This window comes from Delphinapterus leucas, chromosome 11 (genome assembly GCF_059928025.1).
Source record: "Delphinapterus leucas isolate spDelLeu-1000000601 "Yukka" chromosome 11, BTC_Dleu_Yukka2, whole genome shotgun sequence".
Taxonomy (NCBI): domain Eukaryota; kingdom Metazoa; phylum Chordata; class Mammalia; order Artiodactyla; family Monodontidae; genus Delphinapterus; species Delphinapterus leucas.
Genome location: NC_143139.1, coordinates 18,213,760 through 18,227,998, shown reverse-complemented (window position 1 = coordinate 18,227,998; position 14,239 = coordinate 18,213,760).

Sequence of the window (14,239 nt, the reverse complement as noted above, 5' to 3'; positions counted from 1 at the left end):
GGGCTGAGATTACGTGTCAACTGAAATAAAAACACACACCACTGGATAAACAACAAGGTTCTACTGTATAGCACAGGGAGCTATGTTCAATATCCTGTGATAAAACATAATGGAAAAGAATATGGAATATATGTATGCATATATGTATGTATATGTATATATGTATAACTGAATCACTTTGCTGTACAGCAGAAATTAACACAACATTGTAAATCAACTATACTTCAAGAAAATAAAATAAAATAAAACATAAAAATTGTGAGTTAAGGGCTCCCCTGGTGGCGCAGTGGTTGAGAGTCCGCCTGCTGATGCAGGGGACACGGGTTCATGCCCCGGTCCGGGAAGATCCCATATGCCGTGGAGCAGCTGGGCCCGTGAGCCATGGCCGCTAAGCTTGCGTGTCTGGAGCCTGTGCTCCGCAACGGGAGAGGTCACAACAGTGAGAGGCCCGCGTACCGCAAAAAAATAAAATAAAAAATTGTGAGTTAAGCTTTATTTGGGGAACTTACTGAAGACAATAGCCTGGGAGACAGCCTCTCAGATAGCTAAAGTGAAGCAAAGTGTTCTTTACCCAAAGTGAAGAACCTGATAAGAGCTCAATGAGAGATGAGCAAAAGCTCTAGCTATATAGGCTCTTCCTCAGCCAAGTCAGCTGAGTTTCTAGATTTCACAGAGCAGGTAAATTATCTATTCATGCTTTGGAATTTGTGCATTGTTTAGAAGATTAGAAATCCAAAGATTTCCCAAAGTTTCCTTTATATTATGCAGAGAACCAGAATTTTTAAGCAAAACCGTTGTGACTTTTGTGACCACACAATACAGAACAATATAAAAAAAAAGTGTAAAGCACCCAAAGAGCAAGGTACCTATTTTCTCCTAGATACTGTTTCTGTGGTTTCAGTTACCATCACCATGTGATGAGCCCAAAAATGTATTCTTCTCTGTGGATAGGCTACACTCTAGGCGAGAAGAGAAGAGAGCTGAAATGAGCCTTTGATTCAGTTAATTATGATTGCTACTGTAAAAAGTATTTAAAAGAACTATTAAGTTTTAGCTTGTTACTTAATGAAACATCTAAACAAAAGCATCATATTCTGACATCGACATCAATCTCTAACTTATTTATTTAATTTGACCCCAAGCAAAAATTTTCCAGGCAAGTTCCAGATGCTGTTCACCAGCTATTTTCTCCTCACATCTTCCTTATTAAATCCTCATGCCTCATTACTCCAAGCCTGTAATAATTGAGGTCATTGACGAAGATGTCCTCACTCTGTTAATCCCCACTTATTTTTTCCCAAATTACTAATCTTCAGGGAATATCTCAAACCATCATTTCTATTTCTGAGTCAGAAAAACAAAAAGTGGAGAAAGATATGGATGACAAGGACTCTTGGAACATTAGACTTTAACATGGGCCATGTGACAATCTCTCCTTTACCTGGAAAGAGATAGATTTGATACTCTGTCATTGGAAATTCAAGGTGCCCCAAAGCTAGGATTATTTTATTCTCGATACATAACTTTTAAAAACTAAAACAAGATCTAGGGAAAGAGTATGAAGGATGTTTTTGTCTTTGTATCTTTCTCTTTGTTATGAGAATTTTTGTGTACATGTGTTGAGGAGGGGGAAATTTCCCCCTCTACACTTTTTGCATTCTTGTGGCGGGACTAATAATAAAATTGACACAAGACTGATTAATAGGAGAAAAGGAAACAAAATTTAATTCATGCATATGGTAGACCCATAGAAATGGGACCTAAGAAGTGACCAAAGGAGGCAGCTTTTATATTTTTTAGACAAAGAAACAATAAATTTGTGAGGAATTGACTGGACAAAGAAACTTAGGTTTGGGGTGCCCAATTAGGAATCTAACCAGAATTTGGGCTGGGGGTAGTAAATTAAAGACGTTGCCAGGTTTGTTTACACAGGTTTCTCAGCCCCAATTCCCTGTCTCTGGTGATAAGGGTGTCCTTCTACCTCCAGATGAAAAGAGGGCACCTTTCACATGAGCCATTTATTACCTGCTTTCAGGGAGACAGAGAGGAGGGTCAGAGTGGCCCTATTGCATTGGCTGTTTCTTAAGTAGCTTTAATTCAAAATTATCAATATGCCATTGAGGTACATTTTGGGGCGGCCTACTCTGAACCCCAACACATGTAATGCTTCAGTTAAAAGAAGCCCACCTTTCAAGGCCCTAAATATAAAAAAATAAAATGTTTTAATTTGGTGTCACTTTAGGCATCAAGGTCACTTTACAAGGAAAGAGGCAACTAGGTCATGACAATGGGTCCTAACCATAGATGGACTTTTCAAACTTTGGAGACAGTTAAGGCAAGAAATGTCAGCAGCAGGTAGCTTTTGCCCTACTGGAATTCTGCCTGAGACTACCATGTTAGAGCTAATCTAACCCGCCATAGGATGGCAGGCCATCTCAGGAGACCTGAGACCTATCGCTGACAGCCAGTGCCAAACTGTCCATCTTGTAAGGCCACATTCCCCCCTGGCCAACCTATATGCAGCTACATGAGTGGGCCCAGCAAAACTGACAGAGGGGCCATCCAACCAACCCCCAGAACTGGCATAAGGAATCCTTGCTGTTAAGTCACCAAGTTTTGGGGTGGTCAAAACAGATTGGAACAGTTGAGGAAGACATCATGAAACTCAGCTAAAAAGAAACAGGCCCCAAATGGAGTCATTTATGCTAAGTCCACATCACCAAACCAAGACTTAATACCTAACCTAATTGCTATCTCAACCCCCTCAGAACGTGACCTTTAACGAGTCAACCTGGAATTGCCTGTCAGCACTAATCGAGGTAATTTGCCCAATAGGTACTTTCTTTCCCATTAGGAAGGTGACTCTGCCTGAAACTGCATTCTTTGTTAATAATTTTGTTTCTGCCCCCCTTTTTGCCTTTAATAACCTTTCCTTTTCTGTAACTCAAGGGAGCTCCTATCTATTTGCTAGGTGGATGCTGCTTGATTACGAACTGTTTAATAAAGCTAATTTGATCCTTAAATTGACTCCATTGAATTTTTGTTGTTTAACAACATGTTTAACAACATGTACAAAACTAAACTCAATTTTCTTGACTTTAACCACTTTTTCTAGTAATAGTGCCTTCATTTCTATTTCCACTGTGTCTTGAAACAGAGGCATACTTTTTCCTTCGTTTTCTTTATTTCCCTCTCTAATGTACAGCGTGTAAGTCTCATGAATTCTTCCTTAATAATTTCCTTCTCCGTTTTCCCTTCTTTTAACACTGTTGCCATGTTTATGTTAATTTAATAACTAAAGCACAGCAATGATTCTTTGTTTTTGATCTTTAGCAGTTCAGTTTATCCTGAATCCTCATGGAGCTGTCATTGTAATAAAATATTGCTCTAATTATGCTTCTTTCCTCCAAAAAGTCCTTAAATGGCTTCCTTTGCTGACACAACACTGTTCTTACTCCTTCACTTTATTGATTGAACCACCTCCCTCCCAATTCTGGTTGCCATGTGTAGTCCTGAGCATAACCTATCTTTCTTCCAAGCTATCACTTTTCTCCAAAACCCCCAATTCCGGCCCAATAACAGTAGTTATTATTTCTACACTATTCCATAAGTATTCTTTCTTCAATACTTTTGCTCTTCCGTGACCATTCTCAGATTCTTTTTTAACTCCTTTAATATTTTGTCCAAACCATGCAATTAACACCCACTATATAGGCATTTATTATAGTTACATTTTTCATATGTAATATATGTTCTAACCACACACCTAAACTGCTAACTTCTGGAGATCAAGGTGCATACCTCAGACCCTGTATAAGGATAAAGTGTTGTCAGAGTAAAGAGTGATCAGTAAAGAGTAACTGATACTGAAGGAAGCAGTCAGATTTGGGTAGGTGGGCAGAGAAAGGGCATTTGAGAGGAACAAGAGGAACAAGAGAAAATGCACCGCTTGTTCCAGAGACTGGAAATATGATATCAAATAAAGGGTCAATTTAATTCCTTAACAACAACAACAAAAGCAGGGCTCAGCTATTCTTCTTCCCCTTGCTAACTTTTCTCCAAGGCACAAGGGTGGTCATTTTTGCCTCAGGACTTTTACACTTGTTGTGGAAAATATAATCACCAAAATAGAATTTTAAAATTACTTTGTTGTTTGCAAGAGCCGTGTTACAGGAAGGAAAGAGGGGGAGGGTTCACGAACTGTAGGCAAATTACCACCGTACCCCAGTTCCTTAACATACAAAATTACAGGATCTATTTTATCCAACTCCCCCGCCCCCGCCATCCTCCAGGGTTGCCTTGTGGTTAGCAGGGGGGAAATGCCTCCTACACCCAGCAGGGTGGCGGAAGGGAGGGTCCTGTAGTCAAAAGTTCCTGAGAGCTCTTTAAAACGGGCACTGTTTGCATACATTTGAGGGTTTTTTTAGTTTTTAATTTTTAAAAATTTTTAAATTTTTTGGCCACGCTGCGCAGCATGAGGGATCCTAGTTCCCCAACCGGGGATCGAACCCATGCCCCCTGCAGTGGAAGGGCAGAGTCTTAACCGCTGGACCTCCAGGGAAGTCCCTATCTGCATGTATTCGAGAGGGTCACACAGGTGGTCCAGTAAAACACTCAGGAACCACCATTTACACAAGCCCTTAACTTCTCTAACAACTGATATGAAGTGCTGTAACCATTCAACAAACTCATTTATTCGACAGATATTCTCTGAGTACTAGAGAATATTTGAGATAAACACTGTTCTAGAGGAAACATGCCTCACAATTAACAATATACAAAAATCATATACACAGAAGTTTTATGAAAGAGTAGGGAAATATATATACCATGAGAATACTGATCAAAAGAAAACTGGTCTAGCAATATTAATATAAATGAAATACACTTTCATACAAGAAAATATTACTAGTAGTTCACTTGTAATGTTGAAATGATCATGAGGAAGACATCACAATTTTGTTTCTGTATCCTCTGAATAACAGCCTCAATACATATAAAGCAAAAAAGTTGACCGAACTGTAATGGAAAATAAATAAATCCACATTCTTAATAGATTATTGTGGAGAAGCTAATTTCTTTACCATCCCTTCTCTCCCTAAATCTTTGCATTGCGTATTCCTCTTCTTTCTTCCTGATATTATCTTCTTAGAGAGCTAGTTTCAAGTTATTCTATTTAAAATAATGCCTCCCTATTATTCTTTTTCTTTTCATTAAATTATTCTATAATTTAGACAGTAAATATGGTCTATTTTTGCTTCTTTCCAATAGAATACATTTGATCACTTTTTTTTTTATACGGCAGGTTCTTAATAGTCATGAATTTTATCCACGTCAGTATATACATGTCAATCCCAATCGCCCAATTCATCACACCGCCACCACCAGCCCCCGCTGCTTTCCCCGCCTGGTGTCCATACGTTTGTTCTCTGCATCTTTGCCTCAATTTCTGCCCTGCAAAACAGTTCATCTGTACCATTTTTCTAGGTTCCACATATATGCATTAATATTTGTTTGGTAATCAGATATTTGCCCCACCATGAAGGTAAATCTTTCAGATAGAAAAGTTACCTCTGGTAATAGCTCTCTCTCTGGGCCAAGCCCCCTGTCTAAATTCTTTTAGACAGTTAAGAGAGAGAGAAAAGTTTTTCTTGAATCTGCTGGGTCTTGATTGCCTTCAGCTCAAAATAATCCACGTGTGCAGAGGGACATATTTTGGGGTGGTGTGTTCTGCTTCCCTTCACTCCAAAATACAAAGAGTTAGAATAGCTGTGACACTGTTATTATGCCTAAGAAACATGATAATATTATCAAATTTCCGGTCAAAGTTAAAATTTTCCTGATTGTTTCAGAAACGTTCTTGCAGTTGATTTGTTAACATAAGGATCCAATTAAGATTCATACACTACATTTGGTAGAATTGCTTCTTAAATCGTTTAAAGTAGGTAACATTTTGTCACCTTTTTTTTTTTTAAACAGTATGTTTGTTGGAGAAATTGTTCTATAGACTTGCCCTTAATTTCGGATTTTCCTGATTGCAGCCCCATGATGTTATTTAACATGTTCCTTTGTCCCCTGCATTTTCTGTAAAACTGGTAATTAGGTATAGAGATTTGATCAGATTCAGGTTCAATTTCTTTTGGCAGTAATACTTCACAGGTGTTGTACACATCCTATGGTATCAAATCAGGAGACATATAAGCCTAATTTTCTCTCCTTTTGTGATGTCAGGAGCCATTGATCACCATTGCATAAATCCAGGATTTCATTAGGGTTTGCAGTCTGGTAATATTTTTGTTGTTGTTTTTTAACTTTTTAAAATTGAACTATAGTTGATGTAAAATACTGTATGTTACATGTGTACAATATAGTGATTCACAATTTTTAAAGTTATACTCCATTTATAGTTATTATAAAATATTGGCTATATCCCCCATGTTGTGGAATATATCCTTGTAGATTACCTTATACCTAGTAGTGTGTACCTCTTAATCCCCTACCCTTATATAGTTCTTCCTCTCTATCCTCTCCCCACTGGTAACCACCAGTTTGTTCTCTATATCTGTGAGTCTGCTTCTTTTTGGTTATACTCACTAGTTTGTTGTATTTTTTAGATTCCACATATAAGAGATATCATACAGCATTTGTCTTTCTCTGTCTGACTTATTTCACTTAGCACAATGCCTTCCAAGTCCATCCATGTTGCTGCAAATGACAAAATTTCATTCTTTTTATGGCTGCGTAGTTTTCCATTGTGTATGTGTATATATACACACACACACACACACACACACACACACATATTCTTTATCCATGCATCTTTTGGACACTTAGATCGCTTCCATAGCTTGGCAATTGTAAATATTGTTATGAACATTGGGGTGCATGTATCTTTTCAAATTAGAGTTTTTGTTTTTTTCTGGTGTATACCCAAGAGTGGAATTGCTGGGTCATATTGACAGTTCAATTTTTAGTTTTTTGAGAAACCTCCATACTGTTCCACAGTGGCTATACCAGTTTATTGATACATTCCCACCAACAGTGTACAAGGCTTCCCTTTCTCTACTACCTCATCTACATTTGTTATTTGTGTTCTATTTGTTGATACACATTCTGACAGGTGTGAGGTTATATCTCATTGTGGTTTTTTTTAAATTGAAATATAGTTGATTTACAATGTTGTATTAGTTTCTGGTGTTCAGCAAAGTGATTCATATATAGTTTATATATATATATAAACTATAATGGAAAAGAATATATACATATAAAGAATATAAAGAATTTATATATATTCTTTTCCATTATAGTTTATTACAAGACATTGTATATAGTTCTCTGTGCTATACGGTGCAGACTGGTAATATTTTAATATTACTATTCCATCTTCAATTATGAACTGGAATACATCTATATAGAGAAACTTTCCCTTATAAACTATTCCCTCAGGTTATCCTGAGGTGCAATTCTTCTAGGAAAGGCAAGATAAATGCTTCATTCATTCTTTGTTTAGTTTCTGTCTTCAGAATAATGTGTTGGTTTCCTAGCATTCTCCAAAGGGAACAACGAGGCTTTTTATTCTATTGTTGTAAATATCACTATGACTTTTACAAATTTTAAATGTTCCAATAAAAGTATACATACATTGATGTGGTCCAAGAATAAATGTATGTATATTACACACATGTATACAACACCCATATTATTACTAACAATTTGATCACAGAAAAGAGATTAAGATTTCTTTGCAGTTATTTTTGTCCTTAGGATACTTCCCAGTGGGGATACATAGATAAATTCCTATGTTGTAAAGACATTTGGAATAATTTTTTTCTATGTGATTAATCTGTCATTTTTCTACATAATTAGGTTTACTTATTTTATTTCAATTATTTTTTAAATTTTACTTTGCTTTAAACTTACATATTTCCAAAGTCTATGCTACAAAACAAGGTACCTTTTTGAAAAGATTAGCTTTTTTCCTATCTCACACACTCTGTCTTCTCTATCCCCTCATGGCTAACCATTTTTATTAGTTTTCATTTATTCTTCATTTAAAAATAATATATGTGAATACATTTCTCTATATTATTATTCCTCCCCTTCCTTAGATAAAAGATACCTGGTGTTTTTTTTTTTTTCCTAAACATGTTTGTTTTCTAAACATGCTTGTTTTTCATGCTTAGCCAGTATATCCTGGTAATTACTCCACAGTAGTATACAGATACTGTCTTTATTCATTTTACAGTTGTGTACTATTTAAATATGCAAAATAACATAGTAGTTTATTCAGCCTGTCTTTTCAAGATGGGCATATATGTTGTTCTTAGTCTTTTGCTGTTACAAAGAGTGCTATCATTTATAGCCTTGTGCATTCAACTTTCTGTGTTTTTGTTAGTGTTTCTTTGGGATAGGTTTCTGGAAGTGAGAGTTTTGGGTCAACACAAATGCATTTGTACTTGTCCTGAATATCACCACGTTCTCCTCCATGTCGGTTACGTAATTTTGCATTCCCACCAGCAATGTATGGTAATATCTGTTTCCCCACAGCCTTGCCAACAGAGTATGCTGTCAAGCTTGTGGGTTTTTCTCCATCTGATATGCAAGAAATGGCAACTCATAATGGTATTAATTTGCATCTTTTTTTAAAATTATGAGCAGCTTTCTATATGGTCAAGGATCATGTGATTTTTTTGTGAACCATCTGTTTATATTTCTTAACCATTTTTCAAAAGCTCTTTTAGATGTTCTTTACACATCAGGGATAGTGCTCCTTTGTGATACAAGTTCCAACTATTATTATGTGAGGAACACGTACGATTTTTCCTTTTCCATACAGCTATTCAGTTATCCCAACATCAGTCATTAAGAAATGGAACATGGCATTGTTTTGCAGCTGAAAGGGGACCAATGTAGTTGGAATAGGTCACTGGGAGAGTCATGAAAACAAAGCTAATAAACTTGGTACGGGGTAGATTATATAAAATTTTACAATACAGATTAGAAATTTTCAATTTTATCTTGGTAGCAGTAGATAGACACTGCTGTGGGGGTGTTTGAGCAAGCTACCCTTGGCTGGGGGTGGTGGCAGTGGATCAATTTCTTTACCCAAGTTGAAGGCAAGACAAGCCACAGAGGTTAAGTAGTAGCAAAGGTCCCGAGGTATGTAGCTGAATTTATACTTGGAATATTTATTCAAATCCCAACATATTTAGTATTAAAAGACATGTAGTTGACTTTTCTTGTTCCAATATGGTTCCCATAGGTATTGCTAAAATTTCAACTGGCCGCATCTGAATTGCAGTAGCTGTCTGCGTGGATGGTGCCTGTAATGTGTGAAGCTACTCCCTCCTGCGGGAAGCAACTCAACCTACAGCAGGTCTAGAAATCCCTTATGCAACTGTCTGGAACAGAGTGCATAGGCATCGTATCACAGTGGGCTATACAGGGATACTAGCCATAGATTCGGCTCACTTCTGTTCTTCCCATCAATTGCAGGAATTACTAACTGCCCCACTTGTTAGCACCCCTCCTCTAAATAGTCCACAGTGAGTTCAGCTTGGAAGCTGAATCTTGCTCAAGACACATTTAGTAAATATATATCTATAGCTTTACTTTTTTTTTTTTTTTTTTGCGGTACGCGGGCCTCTCACTGTTGTGGCCTCTCCCGTTACGGAGCACAGGCTCCGGACGCGCAGGCTCAGCGCCCATGGCTCACGGGCCCAGCTGCTCCGCGGCATGTGGGATCTTCCCGGACCGGGGAACGAACCGGCGTCCCCTGCATCGGCAGGCGGACTCTCAACCACTGCACCACCAGGGAAGCCCTAGCTTTACTCTTTAAGGTACATTGTATACATTATTGGACAGCCCCTCTAACAAGATGAAAATATTGGAAGTTAACAAAGGGGGTGGGAAATTATGTATCAGTGTAATCCAGTCATTGTTGCATAGCAGCGGTCCCCAACAATTTTGGCACCAGGGACCGGTTTCGTGGAAGACAGCTTTTCCACGGACAGGGGGTGGTGGGGTGGGATGGTTCAGGCTGTAATGTGAGCGATGGGGAGCGATGGGCAGTGGCAGATGAAGCTTCTCTCGCTGGCCTGCCGCTCACCTCCCGCTGTGTGGCCGGGTTCCTAACAGACCTCGGACTGGTACCGGTCTGCAGCCCGGGGGTTGGGGACGCCTGGCCTATAGGATCCTAAAAACTCTCTTAGTGCCAGCTAACTGGCAAAGGAAAAATAACGTAAATACAGTGTTGAGTTAAAACTTTTAAGGGTCAGGTTTATAACTTGTAATGAACTGAGGTGAATTGGGATCTATTTCAGTTTGTATATGCTGAAATGAAACAATTCATTCGAAAAACAATCCCCTTGAAATGGAACAGTCTAGCACTAGGTGATAGGGTTAACACAGGTGGAGCATCATGGTTTGACTTGAAACAAACCCAGCAAGGCAAAAATTAAATAAAAAACCCACTTCTGACTGATGCCCTTCTCTTTAAGTTCTGAACATTCTTACTTTCTTATGAAGAAAAGGGTCTGACAAGAATAAAGGGGCGTCACCTGGTCTTTGGCAAAAAATTCCCCTAAAATAGAGTGATGCAAATATATTCACTATTTAAAAACATCACTTTGGCTGCTTCACGGTGAATGGATTAGAGGAAAGCAAGAGTGGAAGTGGGGATACCAGTCATCCAGGTGATAAACAATGGAGGAAAGTAGATGGATTTGAGAGATGTTTAGGAGTTATAACCCATGGGACTTGGTTTGTCAACGGTAAGGAAGAGGAAGAGTCAAAGGTAATTGCCAACTGTGGCTAGACTTTTCCAGATAGACCTTAAGTACACATAAATGGAAAATCTCTCAGCTTTGCAGTACAGACACTAATAAAGGGAGCTTGTCCTGGTGCTGGCACGGTAAGAAAGTCAAGGCCTTTAGCCTGCTTTTTACACTTGCGTGACATGGCTCACTGAGTGCATTGTTGGTTACTGACACAAAGCAATGGGTTCCGCTTTAATAATCAAACAATCTGGAGCACATCGTACTCAATGTGGTGAGGATGCCCACCATCCACTGGGCTTGGCTTTATGAGATTCAAGGAAACCAATGGGAGGATGAGCCTACCTAGCTGCCTATTTGGCTCATTTTTATCCTTTATGCAGCTGATTTGCTGCTTTAGAAGTGAATCAATGCAAAAGTAACTGAACCGAGTTCAAGTTGTCATTTGTATCTACCCTCAATCTTAAACCAGTGAGTCTCCGGCTTGAGCAGTTGACTAGGCATCTGGTTACGCTACTGTTTGAGATGGGGACCACAGTGGAGGAGAACTGGGCCTTTTATTTTGCTGCTGTTGTTGTAACTGCTGTTGCTGCAGCTGTGTGAGAGGTAAAGAAAATAAATTCCGTTTTGGATATGTTGACTTTAAGGTTGCTTTGATATTCCAAATGGAAATAGGAACTAGGCAGTTGTATATATGGGTCCAGATCCCAGAAGAAAGTTGTGGGCTAAAGATAAAAATATGAGAACCCTGGGCTTCCCTGGTGGCGCAGTGGTTGAGAGTCCGCTTGCCTATGCAGGGGACACGGGTTCGTGCCCCGGTCGGTCTGGGAGGATCCCACATGCCGCGGAGCGGCTGGGCCCGTGAGCCATGGCTGCTGAGCCTGCGCGTCCGGAGCCTGTGCTCCGCAACGGGAGACACCACAACAGTGAGAGGCCCGCGTACCGCAAAAAAAAAAAAAAAAGTGAGAATCCTTAGCCAAACAGATAGAAATGGAAATTATGAACATGAATGAGATCGCCTAGGGAGAGAGTATAGTTAGAAGAGGAGCAAGAACGGGACTCTGAGAGAAACACGTTATTTGTCAAGGACAGAGAGCGGGCTGAGAAGACAGATGTATATAGCGGAATAGGGAAGAGAAGCTTGGGAGACTGTTTCAAAGGAACGTGATCAACTGTCCAATGCTATTGAGAGTCCTGTAAAATGCAAACTGTCCACTGGATTTAGCGAGCAAAGTTTATTGATGGGCTTAAGCGAAAGCTGTTTTGGTATAGCAGTGGTAGCTAAAGCCAGATAGAAATAGTTTTAGGAGTGCCTGGGACGTGAGGAGAGGACACCAAATATAGACAACCCTTGAGAAGCTTAACTTTGAGAAGATGGAGAGAGATTAACAGATTTTAGGAAGCCAGGAAAGAAGAGAGAGCAAAGTAGTAATAGTATATGTGCTAAATGTTACGTAAATTTAATTCCACAAACATTTGTTGATCGCATGAGGGGCACAGGGCGGGGAACTGAGAATTGCAAGATGAGAGAGTAGAAAGCAGTCCTTCCCCTCAAGGTGCTCAAAGTTGAATAGGGGAGAGACAGCTAAATAATAATGTATAAGGACAGTGCAGTAACACATGTGCTAGACACAGTGGTAGCATAGTATGTTTATTACGAAGGAGAACAGGGAAGACATTTGAAGTCACGTTTAAACTGAGTTATGAATTCTTAATTGTTTTCTCGGATGACTATGAGAAAGGTATCCCAGGCAGAGAGATAAGCATCATTTACCGGAAAACTGCATACAGCCTTTAAAGAATATGGGTTCTTGGAATGGCATTGTCTAGATATAAACCCTGTCTCCAAAATTACCAGCTCTGTGACTTTGGGTAATGACCATACCTTTGCCAAGCCTCAACATCCTCATCTATAAAATGAAAGCTGATAATTCCTATGTCAGATTTTTCGGGAGGCATAAAAGCTGAGATGCACTGAATTCAGCAGCTGGTACACAGTAAATATTCAATATACATTAGCTCTTGTTATTACTGTAGGATCTAAAATGCAAAAAGTGTGGCAAGGTATGAAGCTAAAGAAGGTAATCAGGAACCAGATCATGGTGGATTTGTCAGGAAATTCAGCATTGTTCCCAGCACTAATGAAAAGAAACTGGTGCAATTATTAGAAGACAAACTGAAGTCAGGCTTAATTCTACCAAAAAAAAAAAAAATCTTCAGGAAACATCTTAATTATAATCTCCTGTTGATGAAGCCTAAGGCGACAGCTATGTACAAGTACCTCTCAGGCTACTAATTAGGAGGCTGAACTGCTAACCTCTAACTGTGCAATTTGCAATTTTTTTTTTTTTTACATTACAACATCTTGTAACACAATGTATTATTTTTCATTAAGATTGTTGCTAAACTTCAGTTTTCTAATTCTTCTCTTTATATTTTTTGGTATCTAAAGTGAAAAACTGGTAGTATGGCAACGCTTTGATTTCAGTAAAAAAGCTCTTTCACCTCTACCACCAAAAACAAAACAAAACACACTAGGATTAGCTGATCATGTACTATAGCTGACCTCGAGAGTATGACAAGGGCATTTTTTTTTTTTGTGGTACGCGGGCCTCTCACTGTTGTGGCCTCTCCCATTGCGGAGCACAGGCTCTGGATGCGCAGGCTCAGTGGCCATGGCTCACAGGCCCAGCCACTCCGTGTGGGATCCTCCCGGACCGGGGCACGAACTCATGTCCCCTGCATCGGCAGGCAGACTCTCAACCACTGCGCCACCAGGGAAGCCCTGGTAAGGGCATTTTTAAGTGTAGGGTTAGACTCCATAAAAAAACTGCAGGTAGATCTAAGGAAATTTGCATTGGAACTGTGGTCTCTATCCTTTTGTCATAGTTTGGATGGATAAAGGTTTCCCTAGTCCAAAAAGTCAGTGGTTTCTCTTTTAGATTTTTATTTTGAGGTAGTTCAACTTCTCACTTATGTAAGCAATATTCCTTCTGTAAAAGAAATTTTTGCTTTGAAAAGATAATTCTGGGTCACCACTGCCTAGAGTACTTAATTTAACCCATTGAGTAATTTTTAAAAAATTTTTATTTATTTATTTTATTATTATTTTTCCTTTCTGCGGTACGCGGGCCTCTCACTGTTGCAGCCTCTCCCATTGCGGAGCACAGGCTCCAGATGCGCAGGCTCAGTGGCCATGGCTCACCGGCCCAGCCGCTCCGCGGCATGTGGGATCTTCCTGGACCGGGGCACGAACACGCATCCCCTGCATCGGCAGGCAGACTCTCAACCACTGTGCCACCAGGGAAGCCCTATTATTATTACTTTTTAAACAAATCTATTTATTTATTTTTGGCTATGTTGGGTCTTTGTTACTGTGCATGGGCTTTCTCCAGTTGCAGTGAGCGGGGGCTATTCCTCGCTGCGGTGCGTGGGCTTCTCATTGTGGTGGCTTCTCTTGTTAT